Source organism: Equus quagga, chromosome 13 (genome assembly GCF_021613505.1).
Source record: "Equus quagga isolate Etosha38 chromosome 13, UCLA_HA_Equagga_1.0, whole genome shotgun sequence".
Taxonomy (NCBI): Eukaryota; Metazoa; Chordata; class Mammalia; order Perissodactyla; family Equidae; genus Equus; species Equus quagga.
The window spans coordinates 23,378,424-23,399,651 of record NC_060279.1 but is presented as its reverse complement, the minus strand read 5'-3'; positions in this window follow the sequence as shown (position 1 = coordinate 23,399,651).

The window sequence follows — 21,228 nt, the reverse complement described above, 5'->3', positions numbered from 1 at the left end:
TAATGGGAATCTCTTTAAATTCCTCGTAATACTATTACTAATCTCTTCTCCAAGAATCATAAAATCAGGCTAGTGGCAGCTAATCCACCCTCACCACAAACCTATGCTCCAATAGCACAGCGGGTGTGGGATGAAGATGGAAGGGACATATTAGAGACCCGCCAGTCACCGCTTGAGGTTAGGTGCACGGGCACCGCCTGGCACCCTGCCTTTAGAGAGTCCAGGCCCGGCCAGGGCTGCATGGGCGAGCATTCACAGAGCTGCGCTAGGCTTGCTGCCTGGATGCCCAGAGGAACTTAAGAATAAGTGTAAATCACAGTCTCTTCTTCCAGGAGTTTACAGTTTGGTAGGAAGGTGAGATTTGTTATGAAATCTTTGGGTGGCAACGTACAAAGCAGAATGGAAGTAAGAGCCCATCTGTTTGGTACGTGGTCCAAGAAGGCCTCATGAAGGAAGTAGGCCTCGAGAGGGTCTTGACAATGGGTAGGACCTGAAGGGGAAGGAAGGAAAAAGATTCCATTCTGGCGGAGGATGAAGTGTCAAGCAGCAGGCAGGGTGTGGGGGATGCGTGGTTCCCAGCCTCTTCTGTACCCGGCACTCCCAGCACCCTGGTCATTCTGCCCACACTACCTGGGTCCTGGTACAGCCAGGTTTCAATACATCCCTGAGCCTTTGTACCCACCATTTCCTCTTCTAGAAAGAACCTCTCTCCTTTGCTTCCTTGTGCCCCTATCTCTCAGGCCCATCTCCCTGTTAACGCCTGTCTGTGCAACCTCACTTCTGCTGTGAGACTGTCTCTGATCTCCTGCTGTGCTTTGCCTTCCTGTTCATGGCACTGACCCTGTGGTCTAGTGATGTGTTTGTAAGCCTGTGTCCACCACGTCGTGCCCATTGAGAACAGGGACTCTCCTCTGTTAATTGTTGCATAGCCATTTGTTGAATAAATATAAATGAAAGATGGAAATACTGATTGACTGAATGAATGAATCTGCATAAAGAGAGTCTTGCTATAGGAACAGATGGGCTGACACCTAGAACCAGTGGTGCCCCGGGCCATTAGATGTGTTATGCCTAATAAATCTGAGCAGAATTAATGATTTTTCAATGAATGAATGATTGATGGATTGACTGAGTTATATACACCTTACGTTGAAATCCATCATTGCTATTCTGCTAACCTGGTAGACATTTTTGCTTTACGCTTATTTCCCTAAAGTTGGTGAGGCTGAGACCTGAAAGATGGAGGGAGTTAACCCAGGGAATGGCTCAAAAGGTGAGAGGGAATGAGGGCTTGAGGTGAAGGGTTCAGCAGCAGTAGGACGGCAACGGGCACTATGGAAAACCAAGAGAGGGGGCCGGAGAATTGAGCAGGAGCCAGGCTGTGACCGGAATTAAAGTGTTTCCCGAAGACAATGGGACACGATTAGACCTTCAGGCAGGGTGCCTTGCAAGTTATTATTCTTTCTTTCTTCTTTTAAAGAAAGAGGACTCTAAGTGAAAAGTGGAGAATGGATCAAGGCAGAGCAAGACTTAGAAGCCAGGAGACTGATTCGAAGGATGTTGCAGAAACTTGGGTAAGAGCTGGTGAACAAGGGAGGTGGCTGCAGGGATGGAGAAAAGTGGAGAGATCTGAGAACTAAGGAGGTAGAAGGGACAGGATTTAGCCACAGCTGGGATTGGCAGGTGGCCAGCGGTGCCGGTGATGATAGTGATGAGAATGCTAAGGAATCTGGCCTGGCTGAGAGGAGGAGATCTGGGGGAGACGTATAGCTGGCCTGAGAGGGAGGAAACAAGCTATTTCCAGACATTTTCCTATACGTACGCTTCGTTCTGACTCTCAATTATACGATATGTGCAGATGTAGGTAGACATGGATATAGATATGTTATGCTTTTTCAATTAATGTAACAATATCTTCCCATCTTATTACAGACTCTTCATAAACATTATTTTTAATAAGGGGCAAGCTGTAAATTCATATGCAAACTGTCAGAGAAAATGAGTCAGATACTCTGATTGAAGAGGGTTTCCCAAGCTGCCTGCATGCAAGAGCAGGTCAGCTGCCCATCAACAGCATCTTCCGGGAGAGGCCTGCTCTCAGTGTGGTGAGTAATACAAAGAACTCATTAAAAGCCTAAGGTGGTACCCCGCAGGCCCCAGGGACTCAGCATCAGCCAGGGTGTGGCCTTGTCACAGGCAGACAACCTACAAAAGGGGCAAGGGGCTCAGAGGGAAGTCTTGGCCTCAGGGGATGGGGTGTGGGGAGAGATCTGTGACCATGAAGGAAGGGGTCTGAAGACAACTTCCCCAACCAGCTGGGAAGAGAAAATGAGACTGCGTCTTTGAAAGTATTTTGTAATCTCAAAAGCTGAATACAAATTTGAGGGACTATTCATCATTATCCACATTCAAAACCGTGAACTTAAGACAGGTGGAAGTTTCCTAATATTCATCTGTAGAGCAGCAGAGGTGGGGAGACTTTTACTGCAGTCCCCTTTGTACCTTTTGAGTCATTCAACAATAATTTTTAAAAATTCTTTAAATCTGTGCAAACCAATTCTCTCTTATTCATTAACACTAATGATGGAGAAACAAGTTAGATCACCAGGATTTTTGACTTGTCTAGAAAGAAACCGTAGAAAGAAAGGTAATGACTGCATCTCACAGCGCCTTCGTTCATTTGAAAAGCATGATGCCCATTCCTAGAATAACATTAAATGATCATATATTGAGTTAAAAGAAAATGAGCCAGAGTGGCTTTTGAGGGGAAAGGGCATGGCATTAATGTACAGGACTTAGATTCCAGTTGGGCCAAGCCTCTTGGTACCACAGTTTTTTCACCAGTGAGATGGGTATAACAAAACCTGCCATGAGGAATCATGGTGAGACGCAACGGAGAGAACCTGCGTGGAGGCACTTAGCACCAAGACCTGCAACTCTGTACGCCTGTCTGTTGAAGCTTAGAAATACCAACTTGCATGTACATCCACAGGAATGCTTTTGACTACAAATAAAAAAACCTAACTACAATGTCTGAGATAAATAGGGGCTTATTTTTCTCTATATATAATAAGAAGTCTCTGGAAATAAGCAGTCCAGGGCTAGGATAGGGTGACCAATGTCCAGGTTTGCCCAGGTCTGTTCCTGTTTTAGCATCAAAAGTCCGGCATCTTGGGAAACCCCTTGGTCCCAAGCAAAGCAAGAGGTTGGCCAGCCTAGCAATAATGGCCGTTAATAATGCAGTCAAGCAAGGTACTTTGTTTTTGTTTCACTTGGTCATTCTGACTGTTGCTTGTTGCCTCATGGTTGCAAGATGGTTACTGCACTTCCAGGCCTCATGTCTGCATTCCAGGTAGAAAGAAAAGGGGAAGACAAAGGATCAAAGGCTTTCGCTTAGGGAGGTTTGCCTCTAATTCTGCGAAGATTTCCTCGAAGACTTGCACTTATATCTCATTGGCCCAAACTGTTTCACATGGCCACCCCAGGTGGAGGAGTAGCTGGGAAAATTGAGCATTTTGCTCCCAATCCCACATTAGAAGAAGGCAAGGGGAAAAGGTTCTGAAAGGTTTTCGGGTGGTCAATCCACAGTGTCTGCTACACGGCCTCCCTATGTATTACACTCAGGCAATGTTGAGCACCTGCTCTGCGACAGGCACCGTGCTAGGATCTGCAAAGGGCAGAAAGATGAATAAGACACAACCCCCATGCCAAGTAAGCTCATGGTGTGGTACAGGCTGACATAGATAGAGGTGACTATGTCAGAAGGCAGCCATGAGAGAGTGGGAAGTCCTGTGCTGGCAACATTGCCCAAGGTGCAGGTGGGAATGACAAGGCTGCTGGATTAGCCAGGTAACAACGAACACGACACATTTTCCGAGTTAGGATAAACCCAAAGTTGTGAGGGCAGGACTTGGCAGCAAGCAAGCTCCAGGGAGAAGAGCCTGTGGGTGTGAGAAGAAGGAATGTGTGTGTAGAGGTAAGTACCTCTTGTCTCTGAAAATGACCTGGCTTTGGGGACCTCAGATCATTGCTATGGCATTAGGGAGCCCTTTGGAAAACAATGTGTGCATAGGAGGTGTGAGCAACTTTGGAGCACAGCCAGCAAAGGGCTCTAAGAACTCCTCATCAAGACAAGTCATCTCAAGGAAATGAGATTCCAAACCTGCCCCTGAGAAAGAGAAGATCAAACCTATGTCCTGTGTCTGAGGGTCCTCTGGGTGCTCAAGCCCTCGCTTTGCCCTTGTTTCCTATCCTCTTGGCCTCTGAAGCCAGCCCCCTCTTTGCTTCCCAGCTTCCCGCTTCTCTGTTTCCCCAGTTCCATGGCTGGACCCACCTCCAGGCCTGAACCTGGCCAGTCTCTCAGCCAGGCAGTGCAGAGGCTGCTGCATGTTGCCAACCAGTGCCGGTGCCAGCGACCTGCCCGGGTTCCTGGGCGAGCGGCAGCATGCCCTGCCTTGTCCCACGGGTGCTGGCCTGGGCCACAGTACAGCTCCTGCCTTAACCTGCTCTCAGGCTACTGCTGAACCACTGGAGCAGACCTGTAACTGTCCTTCACGTGCCTTACCTTATCTCACAGCAGCATCAGAAGACAACCCCGCAAGGTGAGGGAGTTATCCCCTGTTTAGCCAGGGAGCAAATTAGGCCCAGAGAGGTTAGGTAAACTGCCCTGGATTATCCAGCTGCTTAGTAGTAGAGGTGAGATTCAAACCTGGGTTGGATTCTAAGGCAGCTGCTTTCCCCACTGTTTGCCACCATTTTTCTCTACACACCTGAGTCTCTTGCCCTAGTCCCCTTGCCCTGCAAGCTTGTCTCTGTCCAGACCCCTGACCCTAATGGCACCCTTTGGTGGAGGGTCTTGATTACTAGGGACCATGATGAAGCTTCATTTATTTCTCCATTCAACAAATATTGAATATCCCCTACATGACAAGCACTGCGCTGGGCCGTTGTGCTATTTTCTGGCTGCCAGAATTTGCCCACAGCTGGGCCTGCTGACCTCCAGGGATCATCGGCTGCCAGAGCTTGTGCTGTCCTCAGGGCACCATGGGAGAGCTGCCTGTGGCCAGCTCAGGCCAGCCCCAGTAGCACAGCTGGGCCCCCCTCCATCTCCCCTGTGCATTAGTGGCCCTCTCTGGCCTTGCTTCTTGCCCTTTCCTGCCAGACCTGTTTGCAGTCTGGGCCTGGCATGGTCACATCTGAGCCTGTTCCAGTAATGACAACTCAACTAGTCACTGTTGTTATCAAAGTAAGGTGGTCAAGGGATGGGGAAGAAGTGAAACAGCCGCCAGATCCATCTGATTCTTGAGAAACAATCTGATGAAAGTGGAGGTTAAGGGGAACATATTTTGGGGAACAGGAGTTGCCAATAATAATACTCTCCCCACTGGGTGGGGGGGCCCTAGAGGGGTACCATGAAGGTATAAGAAACTGAGACTCGGAGGGGTAAAATGACTAACCCAAGTTCACACAATGTTATTGTGTTTTTTCTATTTGTAAAGGTAACACATGTTCATTGTGGAAAATTGGAAAGTACCAAGAAGTATAAAGAAAAAATAAAAAAAGAAAAAGAAAGTAAAAAGAAGAAAATTGGAAAATACCAAAGGCATAAAGAAAAAAATAAAAATGTTCTTTGATGTTCAGAGATGTTAACATTTTGTGTGCTTACCTCTAGTTTTTTTCTACGCATATATGTGCACACTGTGCACACTGTTTTTTATCCATCTTTTATCACTTAACATTATATTGAGACCATTCCCCCCTGACACCAAGTATTTTATGCTAACATCGTATTCAGTGGCTGCATAGCATTCCATTATACAAGTGTGCCATAATTTATCTGACCTATACTCTTAGCTATTTGGCTTGTCCTCCTCCTCATTTTGTCCTGTGTAATAATACTGAGATGAACATCTTTGTACATAAATATTCATGCATATATCTGATTTTTTTCTTGGCTCAATTCTGAGGGACAAACCATTTTAGCATGCTCTGTCTCTTTGCCCAGAAAGGAGGGACCAGGGGCACTAGTCACCACCAGGCTTTCTGAGCAGAGGCTTTGTGGGTACTCAAAGGGGGCGATGCTGAAGCAGGGGCCATGGGAACCCCGAAGCTTCATTTCCTTACAGTTTTTTTCAAATGATCCCTGCTTTGTTACTCAGAACTCTTTACTTCGGAAATCCACTGAAACCAGCTCAAGCAAATAAAAGAAATGGAGATAAGAATATCGGGCAGGACTTAGCCAGTCCTCAGAGAGGGCCTGGGAAAGAAGGAAACCACCCGGACTTCCTCTCCTCGCCCTTCTCCTCTCCCCGTCTGTTCCAGTGGGGCAGTGGTTCTCAAACTTGGAGCGTGTCAGCATCATCTGCAGGGCTCATGAGAACACCGATTGCTGGGAATCCCGCCCCCGAGTTTCTGACTGAGTTGGTCTGGGATGGGCCAAGAACTTGCATTTCTAACGCATTCCCAGGGGATGCTGATGCTGCTGGTCCGGGGACCACACTTTGAAAACCATTGCTAGAGTACAACACGGGAGCTAGGGGCACGGCAGACCCCCTCCAAGGTTGCTACCACTCTGGTTTCTGAGTGAATTCTACCCTCTCATTGTGATCCTGCCTGGCTGTACCAAAGCCAGGATGTTACCACTTCCTGTCAGAAAGAGACCTCCCTGCCAAAAGGATTAGGCCCAAGAGGATGACGAGGTTGCTAGGGCCTCTCCCAAGGGTTCTCTCTCCCCTCAGGGCCTTCTTCTGAGAACTGACTCAGTCAACTCTCAGGCAGTTCCCTCACAGCCAAACTTTCTTTCCTTTGGCCTGATCCTGGATGCTGAGCAGTGGTTACAGAGGGTCTCCTGGTCTCAGGCCTCTCCCTCAGAAGGGCTTGTCCGCTCCTGGTGCTGGTCAAGCAGGGATTGCTGGGGAAGTCCGGGTGGCCAGAGCCCTCCTCGGGACATGGCTACAGTGAGGCAGGGCCCAGCCCCAGGCATTGGGTTGCTTGGAGGCTCACCAGACAGTGACTCCAAGAGGCAGCCAACGCAGGGAACTTATCCTCCACTGTGAAGCCAAAGAGGAGCTCACACTATGGTGAAAACAGTGAAGTGACATCCTTGAGAGATCCTGTAAGATTAAAAAGAAAAAGAACCAGTATTTATTGTGCTCCTACATGTGCCAGGCACCCAGTGCCTTATGCTGATCATCTGATTTAATCTTGCCTAAAAACCAGTGAATGCAGAGAAGGGTACTATTATCCCCATAATGCAGAGGGAGAAATCGAGGCACAGAGAGCCTAGGTTCCTCGCTCAAGCTCTTACTATTACTCTATAGGCGCTCTTGAGAGAAGCCAGAAAACCAGAAAAGGTCGGAGGGGAGGAAACTAACACATATTCTTTTACTCAATCATTATATTAACACTCTAAGAAAGGAAGTATTATCCTCATTTTATAAGAGAGGAGACTGCAGCTTAATTAAGGAGCTTCTTAAGATCATGCTCTGGTTAAGTGCGGCCCCAGGCATGGAGCCCAGGCTTGTCAGTCCCCAAAGCTCAAACTCCCCCGGCTCTGCCCCTCTGCTTCCTGGGAGAGGTGAATTCCAACCAGGGAAGGGGACAGGCTTCAGCATAGGTGGCATCGGAACTCAACAGTCAAGTAAGGGTTCAACGGACAGAGATGGGTGGGCTGTGTGCCCAGACGAGCAAAGTCTAGGGCTTGAAAATGCATGGCCTGTCTGTCCCTAGAGGAATGGCACATTCTTTTAACACACAACTAACTGGACAATAAAATATCACATTTTATTTTGAATATTCTGACATGTGAAAATGATTATAAAATAAATACATGTTGAAAACTCATGATATCAAACTATACACACTAAGATTCCAATTTAGTAGAGATATATACATATGTGTGTGTGTGTATATATATATATATATATATTGGCCTGGAAGAAAATATACCTTCTTGTTAAGGGAACTTTTCAGGCAATAGGCTTTTGAATGATTTTTCTTTTCTTTCTTTCTTTCTTTTTTTTTTTGCTGAGGAAGATTCGCCTTGAGCTAACATCTTGCCAATCTTCCTCTTTTTGCTTGAGGAAAGTTGTCCCTGAGCTACCATCTGTGTCAATCTTCATATATTTTGTATGTGGGTCACTACCACAGCATGGCTGACAGTGGTGTAGGTCCACAGCCGGGACCTGAATCTGCAAACCTGGGCCACCGAAGTGGAGCATGGGAACTTAACCACTAGGCTACAGAGTCAACCCCTATTTTCTTATTTTTTACTTTTCTTTCTGTATTTTTCAAACACAAGGATCTTGTGTTAGTTTTACAGCCATTAAAAGAAATCTTACTTGTTTACCAAGATGCAAGGGCATAGCTTCTTCCCTAACACCATCAACAGGGAGAGGATGAAACTATTTATCCTCTTCTTCTTCTGCCTTCCTACTTCACAAGTTGACTTCCCAAGACTTTTCATTTGTGAGCTCTTGATGTTTAATTCACCTGTTCAAAAATAATCTTGGTGAGGGTGGGAGAGAGACGGCGTTCAACGGGAGCTATTTTGAAGACCTCAGAGAGGGCTCTACTTTAGCCATGCCTGGAACACACACACAGAAGCCCTCGCCTTCTCAGAGCTTTTCCCACCTAGCCAGGCTGACGTGCGGTTTCCCTTGAAATCCTTGGCAGGCTTCTGAGCACATAACCCTTAAGGTCATCTCGCTGTCTCCACCTCCCTTTGCCCTTGAATCATTGCCTGTGTAGAAAGCAAACCCTCAAACTCAAGTTAAAGTTTCTTTGATCTTTTAAAGCTTTTAAAAATCAAACCTACCTGGAATTTAATGATATATAATGATAAAGTTGACTCCATTTATTTTTCTTTTTATGATTTCATTCTCATGTATTTCCATCTGTATCTGGGAGAATTTGACACAGATGCTAAAGTGTTATTAAAAAAATCTCCGGTGCTAAGTAAAAAGAAATCACATACAAAGAATGGCCACCAAAAATGGAAACAAACAAGTAGCTTCAATTTAAATACTAGTCCTTGGGTTGACTTCAAAAAGAATTCAAATATTTTCCCCTCTGGATTTGAAAAGCACCTCTTCTGCTCCGCCTACAAAAAATTTTTTTAAAGGTCTTGGGTTCCATTTTCAAAATAAGTTCTATATTTTTAAAGGTGACACACAGCAAGTAACCAGAAACTGGCGTTGGCTTGGAAACCTGCCCCTTCTCATAAATGTGCAATCACTAGTTTCTTTCAAGATGATGAATACTATTGATTGGCTCAGATCAGCTTGTGACCCAGCAGTGGTGTTAGACATTGGCTATAAAACATCTCCTTATGAATTTTTCATTGGCTTGAGTGTCTGCAGAGCTGAGCAGCTGCCTCCCCGAGTGCTCACTCTCCCTCCTCACTCTCCCTCCTCCTCTCTGTGTCTGAGGGCTGATGATGCCACTCGGCAGGGCCACGTTATTGGATCAAAGTGATTAGCTTTACAGCCTGATTTTCTGAATCGAATCCAATTTCTTTTTCAGGTGCAGGGAGCTTACGAGTAGTCATGTGCTTTCTGTTTGGTGATGGCATCACAGGATTACTAGCAGATGCAGTAAACTGAAGTCATTTCCCATTAACTGTATTCCTCATGATACTAAGACAATGTGTCACTCTGCCCTCGCGTTCCTTTCGGGAGAAAGAGTGCTTTCAGTAGCTCAAGTAAAAGCTGACAAAGAGGCAGACTCTTGAGAAGCACTGTGTCAGCCGCTTTCAAATACCTTAGCTCGTGATTCTCATAACAACCCGGAGAGAGCAGGAACATTAGTCCCCCTTTGACACTGATAGAAACTGAGAAATTCCGGAATCTCTCAGAGTTCATGCTGTGGATTTATCAGGCTCACACTGAAGTCGGTGGTAGGGTGAGACCCCAGGACTCCAGACTTGATCAGGTGGCCAGAGCAAACCAAGAGTCACTTTCTTTTAAGAGGACAGGAAAAGCTTCACTGGAACAAATCATCCCCTTTTACATTTCCATTGACTCTTATATGCTAGATTCAGACTGCATGAAAAATTCAAGTTCTCATGTCTCGAAATAGGGCTTCATTCCTATTTACATCTGTATCCAGGTGAAACTGAGTTGAGGTAAACTGCAAGCACCCATTTAGGGGAGAAAATAAATAACACAAGATCAGCGGGTAGTCTGGGAAACAGGGAGGGGTAAGGTGAGATTGAGGAAGGGTGGGGACTGAAGGATCAGCTGCAAGTGTGTATAGCGGCCTTTTCTCTCCTGCGTGCCCCTCTCCCTGGTCCTGCTTTCTCTGTAAAACATGGAGAGCCTGGGAGACACCTGTAACACACAGTGAGTGACAGTTCCGAGTCTCTATACTGCGGCTGACTATTGCCGAATACTTTGTTGTCCTCTTAAAGGAGGAAGAAAAAAGTAAAGGAATCAGGAAGTGCCACGTTGTAAGTGGAAGCGAGAATTCTTCCTGGTGTCAGTCTCCGCTAAGGGAATCTAGGCTCTACCGGGGAACAGTGGCCAATTTTAACAAAGTGTTTTGTTCATCTCATTCACAGCAACCTGCACACCCAAGCCATGAGCCCATAACTTCCAAAAACAATGATGCCAAAAGAAATCTTTCTTTGTATCCATCTCCAGGGTGCCTATCACCATAGCACAACCGTGCCATTTGCTCTTGAGTTTTTGATACAAAGTCATGTGTCACTTAACTCAGGGATACGTTCTGAGAAATGCACCATTAGGTGATTTTGTGGTTGTGTGGACATCATAGAGCGTACTTACACAAACCAAGATGGTACAGCCTACCACACACGTAGGCTCCATGGTACTAGTCTTATGGGACCACCGTCATATATGCCGTCTGTCGTTGACTGAAACATTGTCATGGGGCGCATGACTATAAATTGTTAGGTAAGATTGAAGACCAGAAACAAACACACACCCAACTACTTCCTTCTCCAGAGGTCAGTTGAGATGATTAGTGTTGAGATGCCTAAGAAGATTATGTTGTTTTTGCTCCTGGACATTAGCCCTTTTCCTGTATTCACTCCTTGATTACATACATTAAAAGTCCCAAATGACCCCACAGAAATTGCAAAAGTCTGTTATCCGAACCAGATGGAATAGAAAGGTCATGTCGTGGATTCTTCAGAATTCATTAACTTGGCACCTTTATTGGGATATCATGATTTTCTAGACAGCAGCTGTTAGCACATCCATTTCGTGAATATTAAAAACTGACTGGATGACAGGACTCTTTGCTATTCTTCGTTGATTATCTCATACCAATTCCACAGTTCCCAAGCCTTCAGAACCTTCCTGAAAATATGTATTTATTGGTAAATTTTTAATCAAAGAAGATGTACAAAGGATTGCATTCCATTCAACGATAGTCACTGTGGAATATCGTAGGTGAAAGGCAGTCCCAGCAGCCCTCTGAATTACTGCCTGGACTCGCAGTCCTCAGTCTCAGCGGACGTCTTCTCTCCTTCCCATTGTTTTATCCTGAGGAAACAGCAGCCATTTGTAGAACATTATAACGTCACTTCCTAACAACCATTCTCTCCTGAAGCTTTGGAAATTTCATTTCCCCTGTATTTTAGACTTTTCTTAGTAGAGTGTACAAGCTAACTGTGCCCCCTGAGAGAGTTAACTAGTTGAGCCCACAGCTCTTAATGTCTTTTTAACTTGGAAGGGATCTTAGAGGTCACTTTGTTTAACCCAATATTAAAAATGAAGTGGCTCTTAAGGAAAGGGTCTGATATCAAGTGGTATTAAGAAGGATAAAGTTCAACCAACTTCTTGGAAACTACAACTGTGATCATGGGGGCTAAACAGCAGGAAAGGATCTTGGAGTCACATGGGTCATTGAGGGGTACAGTCCTGGTCTCATGACAAAGATGACACAAGATGACAAGGCATCTGGGGAGGCTGATTGCATCCGCCTTGCAGTTTGTGGGTGAAAGAGTGGGTTGATTCTGATGACTATGGTGAGCTCTTTCTTCCTCCTAGTCCAAAAAGGTGAGTGGCCAAGCATTGCCTGGTCTTGAGATGATCCTTCACATGAAGATCATAGACTGTGAGCATTGCTTTTTTTATTTTAGTGGAAAATGTTTTTCCAAACTAGTGTGGTGATCATGACACAGAAGCATATTTCTCCTCCGAGGTCAGAGAAACAGTAGGGGAGAAACAAAAACCAAGCAGAAAAAAACTTTTTCTTCAGTCTTTAAGGAGGAGTAGCTACCACTATGGTCAGTGAATAGATCTGAGGATCACTTTTGCAATGTCATTCGCCCTTGAGTCCTCCACGTCCATTGTGGTTAGGGTTTCACGGGCCCACAGGAAGGCAGTCCTCCTGCTTGCGTTGTCTTCAAGTGTGTCCTACAGATTGAAGGTCACTTTCTCTTCCCCACTCCAATTAAAGCCAACCTTTGAATTCAGCTTAGGGACACCCCTCTTGCTATTCCAGCCCCTCACTATTCCAGCTCAGAAGCCCTCAGTAGAGTCATCCCACCATTAAGCAGAGACTTTACTCAAATCCAAACTTTTTTTTTAAAGGTTGGCACCTGAGCTAACATCTGTTGCCAATCTTCTTATTTTTTTCTTCTTTCTCCCCTACATCCCCCAGTACATAGTTGTATATTCTAGTTGTAGGTCTTTCTGGTCCTGCTTTGTGGGACACCCCCTCAGCATGGCTTGATGAACAGTGCTAGGTCCACGCCTAGCATCCAAACTGGTGAAACCCTGGGCCTCCGAAGTGGAGTGCACAAACTTAACCACTTACCCACAGGGCTGACCCCTCCTCAACCCACGATTGAGCCCTTAACCAGATCCCAGTGCCTGGCACAGAAGAGGGCATAATGATGTCAGTGAAGCAGATTGATCACTTCTGGCTCTGCTCTTAGTGCGGTTCTTTGCTGCTTCGTATGTAGTTTCTCCCAACCTGCTGTCTCTTGCTGTTCCTTCTATTTCCTCTTCTGCATCTTCTTCCGTAGAACCCAGTCCATGCCGCTGCTTTAGGAGGTCACAGCAACTGTTTGTAACTGGCCATTGGCAATATATCGTGGGACGTGATGTGACAGACCCTAAACTACACTAGTGTGTAGTTTGAAAATGTGGGGCAAGTTATTCACTTAATGGTGGGGCATCTACAAAGAAACTAGTCAAATACCTCTATCTTTTCTCTCTCCTCCCTCCCTTTCCCAGCAAATTTCTTGAAAGAACAATCTGTATCTACTCCCTTCATCTCATACCTTGTCCATTTACATCTGATTTCATTTCCCACACTCCTTCCCACATATGCAAACTCTGAAACACTGTAACTTCTGGATGTAATAGTTTTTCTTGAATTCTAGCCTCACTAATCTTACTATTGAATTTGATGGAGCTGTTAACTACCTTCTTGAAAATCGTCTTCCCTCACCTTTGATTGGAATACAGTTTGCCTCCCAACTCTGACTAACTTACTTCCATCTCCTTCCTCGGCTCCTCTTGTGCCTCACTTAAAATACAAGTATGTCCCAGGATTTGTCCTCAACCCAGTTTCTCCTCCTTTTCTACACCTCCTTTCTGGTGATCTCAAGTACTCCTCCTGTTTCAATTAACCTGTCTATGCAGATGCTCCCAGATCTTTACCTCCAATCCAACTTATCTAGTTCAACTTCCATGTTTTCAACTGTCTGCTAGATCTCACCTTCTAGATAATCCTCCTAGTCTTTCAAACGCAGCAGTTTAAAAGTGAACAAATCTTCTCCAAACCAGCCCCTCCTTCTAACTTCTCCATTACTATTTGTGAAAGAAAACATGCCACTAGCATTGAATTCAGTTTAAAACTGGATAATCTTTCACTCCTCCATCTCTCTCAATTCCATATCTAATGAGGTGGCATTCGTTGAATGCCTACTATATGCCAGACTCTGGGAATGTAGTGTGAAAAAAGTAGAGAGAAAGAGAGAGGTCTTACCCTGGAGAACCAGTTATAAGAGGAGGACAGAAAATTACTCATTCATTTGAGGAATATTTATTGAATACCTACTAACAGCCAGGCACTGTTCTGGGGGCAAAGTCTGTCAATCTCACCTCTGCAGTGTCTCTCAAGTCTGCTCCAGCCAACTTCACTTCTGCTTAGGACTTCCAGATCAATATTTTTAAAATGGGAAGAATGGGCTTCTTGCCTTTAGTATTTCATTTTTTCTACTAGTAATTATCATATTACCTGTAGCCTTAGACACTTTTAAGAAGTATTTGTTTATCATTAGTCATTATGACTAACTTTTCCTTTTCTTTTTTATATTAAAATTTTATTTGTTCCCTTATCTTCCAAAGCTTCTGAACAGACCTTCCATCCTCCATCTCTGAGCGCTTCAACTCAGCCCTTATGCAGCCATCAGACAAATATTCTTGTTAACAGAGAGCTGAGATTGCTCCCTTGCTTTGAAATGTTTGATGGCTTAACAAATACAATCTAAACTCTGCAGTTAGGAATTCGAGACCCCCCTCCTGAGAGACCTGAGCTCTAATCTCTCCTTCTGGTCTCCCCACTCGGTTCCCTTTCATGTATGTCTGTTCTCCATCCAAACAGGACGACTCAGTGTTCACAGACATATCCCAAACTTTCTTTTCTTACCCAAGGTTGTGCCCTCCACTTGGAATGACATCTGGTCTATCTCTATTCACTGAAAGTCTTCCTTTCTCTTTCAAGGTTCAGCTTAATTGCTTTATCATTATAAAGATTTGTGCCTTATTCTCCCTAATAGCTTGCACAGATGGCAAGGACTGAGCTCTAACCATATTTATGATAAATCTACCCACAGCTCCACATACATACAGCTTGCAAAGAGGCCTTCTCTTTACAGACGCTGAGTAAGTATTGTCACCAGAAACAATTGTCTAGTAGTTTCACATGTGTTCTTTCTTTCTTTCCAACATGATTATAAAGTCTTCAAGTGAAGGGACTGTGTTTTCTCCCCTTCCCTGTGTTTTCTACATAGTTCTCACACAGAACTATAAATAAAGGAAGAGTATAACTGTTAGCAGAATGAACAAGTGCTAAATTATGCTTTTTCATAGGAAAACACAATATTATACTAAAATCCATAGTCATATTTTAAAGTACAAGATTAATGCCAAGTTTGGGCACTAGGAAAAGAAAAAACTGTAGCTGGTATATTAACATCCATAACATTCTTTAGCTATGTTTTTTCCTTTATGTTTTCTAAAGAACTCTTGCTTCTCTATAAGAAATCTATCACTTTTTATGTGCTTATTTTGTAATTTTACGTCACTGAATTCCATTATCAGTCCTTTTAAAAAAATTTATCTTAATTTTCTTAGTAGCTAATCACTATCTGTAAAGATAATTTTGTCTCTACTTAAAAATAGTCATATAATTTCTTTCTTTTTCTTACCTTATTGCATTGGTTAGAACCTCCAGATCAATATTTTAAAAATGGGAAGAATGGGCCTCTTGCTTTTAGTGTTTTTTTCCCCACAAATAATTATCATGTTAGCTGTTGGTTTAAATTAGATGTTTTATTTTAAGAAGTATTCATCTCTCTAGGAATCACTGTGTCTAACCTTTCTTTTTTATATTAAAATTTTATTTGTGCTCTTATCTGATTTCTTTCTCACACTGAGCCATATGACTTAAGTGAAATGGAGATTTGGCAACTGTTCAGTGATATGATCAATTACAGACAGCAAAGCCAGATAACTTAAATCATGAGTCATTTTGCCTATCTTTATTGACAAAATTATCAATAAAACTGATGAACGTACATTAGCCTTTGTATCATTTAGATACGAACTCTCTGGAATAAAGGTGACAAAACATGAAAACGCCAGTGAATTCTTCTATCCTTTCATTCGTTCATTCATTGAACAAATATTGAGTGTTGCTATGTGCCACACACTATTCCAGGGCTGGTCTGTAGGAATGAACAAGACAAAGTCCCTGTGCTCATAGGGCTTTCATTCTAGAGAAAGCAAACAAGAAATTAACAAATAAGTGAGCAAGATAATTTCATATATTCCTAAGTGCTTATAAAGATAATAAAATAAGGTGACGTATTCGAGAGTGACTGACAGGGATGGGTTATTTCAGCCAGGGTGGTCAGAGTAGTCTTCTCCAAGGAGTAATATTTGAACAGAGACCAACATGACAAGAAGGAGCCAGCTCTGTAAGATGACAGGGAGAGAGCACTGCAGGCAGAGGAAATAGCAAATGCAAAGGCCCTAAGGTGAGAACAATCTTGGCATTTTGAAAGAACAAAGAGAAGGCTGAGGAGTAGTGATTAGAAGGAGAACAATAAGATATGAGTTTGGAGTGGTAGGTGGACCAGGCGACGGTGAAGAATCTGGTTTACATGTGCTCATGGAAATCATTTTTAAGGATGAAGATAATAATACATTTGCTAAGATGAAATATTTATACTTAGAAGATTTACAACAAAAATTATAAACACTTATAAAATCAACTCAAATCTTAAATAGAAAGTAAACTTAAATGAGGCAAATAACCCCTCTCCTCCATTTCTATTCCAAATCAACATTCTCGTTTACTTGTGTTTTGTCACCCTGCATGGCAATAAAGATCTTGGAACCATAGCACGCCTTCCTAGGAGCAAAATTTTCTTATGCAACAGATTGTGAGCCAAGCTCTTTTTGGCAGATTAGGCAGTTTAGAAAGACACATCATCTCAACCAATTAGCCATGGGCTTTCCAAAGCTGAGGAATCACATTATCTATACTTGTGGCAACCTTCATGGTAAGTTAAACAAAACCACATGACTTGGTTCCTTTCTTTGTACTCTTATTTGGAGAGAAAAACGAGCAAACGAAACACTTTCGGTCTCCACTAAAGTTATCCAAAAATAAAGTATGTAACAAATGGGTCTGGGTGACTCAGGGTGGTCACTCTCCATGTGTCTTGATTTAGACTATGGGGCTATTTTTGGTTTGTCATAACTGGCTGGCTGTTGTGATCTCAGACCAGGCCTAGTACACTGGTCAAAGCAGTGCTTTGTCACAGCACAGAAGCTTGTGGCAAAAAAACCTGGCAACTTTCTGTCCCTTTGAGAAAGAAGAACATTGAATCTCAGTCGTGGCTAGATCCTGCTGCTCAGTGGCCTCCGAAGGGTTGCTCAAGCCTTTGTTGTATTGAAGTTTCAAAATTTCATATAGTGAGTGTGTTTTTGGAAAGAATAGTTCACCAACGAGATCTTTTAGGTCCTAATGGTTTTCATGGAGATTAGAATCAGAAATAAGCAGGGACAGTCTCCTCTACTCAAACATCACCAGGAGGTCCTCACTCCTTAGGCAAGCAGAGCACTTAGCACGGGGCCTGGACTAGAGCAACCCCTCCATAAAAGTTACCTGGTTATTTTAGTATCTTACATTTACCTGGCCCCCAAAAGGATTCTTTGGAAGTCTCTGGAGCAGCTCTCCAAGACCAGCCCAAGAATTAGGCCAGTGCTTTTTCACTGGTCTCCAGCAAAATGAGGAAAAAATTTTTAGAACACACACATACACACATGCATATGAGAAAGTTTAAAGTTATCATTTATCATTTCTTGTTGATCGCCTTTACTCTGATATTTTGGTCCTTCCTACCAGGTTTTTCTTAAGGTTCACATGTTCTTTCTTTTAGTAAAGGATGTTGTTAGTATATGGTAGTAGTTGTTGTTTTAAACATCCTTACTTGGCAAAATTAAACAGTGGCATCTCAACGCCAATCTCCCCAATTTTTTGAAAATTCACTGGGTTCTAAACCCTAAATCTGGGAACCCCTAGCCTAGAGGTTTATAGCATCTAGTTGCTGGCCTTTCTGGTCCCTACTATAGTATGTGGGGTAGATAAACGCTCACTCTAGTAGCCTCTATACCAATTTACATCCTTCTTTTATGTAATGCTTTCTAACTGAGAGCTGGAGAGCCACTGGGAGGGAAGCGGTGTGGTAAGGAAGCAGGAATAAATGTTGGCCGTTAATATTAATATCGCTAGTATTTATATTAGTATGAACATATACTAGGGGCAAGAAGTAAGCCCAAATAAATAAAACATACAAACTTTTAGTGTGATAAGTATGGAAGATCAAGAGGTTTTCCTAATATCGACTTGTGACTGATTTGTTTTGTAATAATATGAACATATTTTTAATATGACAGCCTTCTGTCCCTTCAACGTTTGCTGTCCTTTGTTTGTAATATAAATGGTGCTTTAGACATTCTTTTTAAGAAATCTTTAATACCCCAGGGCAAATGTAGATTTTCCTATAATTAAATCAGTCTAAATTATCGTTAGATTATGCTTCCTGATACAGCTTATAAATAAGAATGTAAAATAACTAGGTGGCTATTTTTATCCTAGCAGGACATCCTGGCTGGAGCACAGGACTCTGAGATGCAAGTCTTGTATTCAGCTAAGTCACTGATTTACTGTATCACATTGGGAAAATTGCTTAAGCTGCCTCTGTTCCATTTTTAGAAATTTGCGATAGTAAAATTTGTCACTAATGGCCGATCATCAGGGGTGTTGATGAAATAGATTATTATAAATGATGACCTTATCTACTGGAGGGTAGTTACCTGTGTATTTCAAGGTCATATAACTACCATACTACGTCTATAATGAATAATTAATAGCATAAGGAAAGAATAAAAATCTAGATTAATAAATTTGCAATGACATTAATAACAGCTACTATTTATTCAGCATTTATTAGGTACTAGGCATTAAGTTAAGTGCTTTATGAACATGGTCTGATTTACTCTTTCAGGAAGGCACGATTACTGCCTTCAACTTACCGTGCAGGAAATTGGGGCTTTTGGAGATAATTCCCCGTGAGTAACAAATGCCAGGCTGGGAGGCCTCCTGGGAGACAGGCAGCCCCCCAATCCCATGGTGCAGTATTGACTCCCTCGGAATCTCAGTGTTGACTGGACTAGTGAGTATGCATTTCCCCCTCCAACACCTAATAAGGTAATATTTTCCTTTGTATTCCCTAGTTCCTTATATAAAGAATTCTTAATTTCCTTTTGTCTTTTGTCATTTGACTTTCATTTCCTGTTTGGGGTTTTCTGCTTTTATCACTGAGCCTTTAGGACTGCCCTGCTTCATTCCTCTTCTTGGTGAATTTGACCTAAGTTCCAGTTTTGGTGCCTTTTCCTTCGTGTTTCAGTTCCTTACACAGTCTGTGTTCAGCAAGTGAAGTTACCTTTTATGGTTTCCATCTCTTTTTTTCACTGAAGTTTGTCTAGTTTTCCTATATTCTTTGATATGTGTATATTTATCTTAACATGGTTTACTTTGGAGCCCTCTAGGTTAGACTTCAAGAAGAATTTTCTGAGTTAAGTGCCGTAACATATTAGAATATTTTATTGAAGAGGCTCATAAATACCTACAGGTTTTTTGTTTTCGTTTTTATAAAGAAATGGATAAACAGTGACAGAAAGAAGAGGGATGGATGGATTAAATGCTAGCTTGCTGAGATGCAGAAAGAGAGAGAGAAAGAGAGAGAAATTGATGGTCTCCACCGATGGCCTTCTAGTTGGAGAATTTTGGACTATTTGTATGATTTCAGTACCTAGAATAATAGAACTCAGAAATAGAAAGTACCAGCACAACCTCAGATATTTTGTTAGGTAAATTTTGTTTTGTTTTGTTTAGAAACAAGGACGTTATTCTCCCCACCGTGCTTTTGATCCTTATTATTAGAAGTTCAGGTTCTAAATGCTCTAATGAACTGGCCATGGCAGTGTAGTATATGGAAACCAATACTGGATTGGGAGCAGGAGACGGAGATCCAGTCCTGGTTTTACTAGTAACCAGCTGTGTAACCTCAGGCAAGTTGTCTGTCTCCTCCGGGACTGTTTCCTTACTGGCACAGTGAGTAGAAATGATTGGGACACCTAGCACCAAGGTCTTTTCAGACTTTATAATTCTCAGTACAACACATTTTTTTCCCTTCTCTGTAAAAACTGGGAAGTTTTTCCTTCCTAAAAGAAAGCTTTCTGGGGAAAGAAGACCATCAGTAACTCAAGGCTTTCCATAGCTAGATCTCAGTAAATAATACTTCCAAATTCCCCACATACGTGCATATCAGCTATTTTCCAGAGAATGGTAAAATTCTGTTGTAATATCCCCTCATGATTGTTACTATATCTGAATCAAATGCCTTATTTAGAGGTTATCTGAACTTCACTTAACAGAAAGCAATGCATTTTGGGGTTTTTTGTTGTTATTAAGTATCAGTTTTACTGCTTAACCTGAAATACTAGATGCCAAAAGTTTACCAGTCTTTGAAAGCACATACAACTCGAAAACAGTTTTTGTGGCTGAAAAGATTAAGCAGATATTAAGAAAAATGTTCAGAAGAAACTAAGTGCCCTAGGAAAGTTTGTCTGACTCTAGCATTTAGAAAGCTAACATTGTTTTCTAAAAGATGTAACTAAGGAAGAAGACCTGAGAGCCTATGTTTCTAGATAACGGAGTCTTCACAGGATTTTAAAGTTGGGAGGGGTCTTGAGGATCGTCTAGTTTAACCTTCTACTCAGCACAGGCATTGCCTCCCAACATTCCTGCCATTTGGTGGTCCATCCTCTGCTTTAATGTGTCCTGTGACAGGGAGCTTACTACCTCATAATATAGATCATTCCACTGAAAGACAGCTTTATTCATTGACAAATTCTCCTGTAAATATTCATTGAGTTAGGTTGGATGGAAGCCATTCTTAGCTGGAAATTGTAGCATACACTTATTCTTTCTTGAAGGCCTTGCCCCTCACATTTGTGGGGTTCAGGACAAGAGTATAAATGGAGGACCCCATGCCATATGTCTAAATATGTAAAAGTTACAAATCAAGCTAACAAATAGTTAAGTAAAGCATGTTCTATATTTCACCTTGACCTTCACAACACCTGTTAGGGACTGAATTGTGTCCCCCGCCCCCGCCCGCTAATTCATATGTTGAGGCCCTAACCCCCAATATAACTGTATTTGGAGGTAAGGCCTTTAAGGAGGTCAAGTTAAATGAGGTCAAAAGGGTAGGGCCCTAATCCAATAGGACTGGTGTCCTTATAAGAGGAAGAGATACCAGACACACACCCTGCAGGTGCACAGAGGAAAGGCCATGTGAGCAAGAAGGCAGCTACACGCAAGGCAGGAAGAAATGAACCTGTGGCACCCTGATCTTGAACTTTCAGCCTCCAGAACTACGAGGAAACAAAC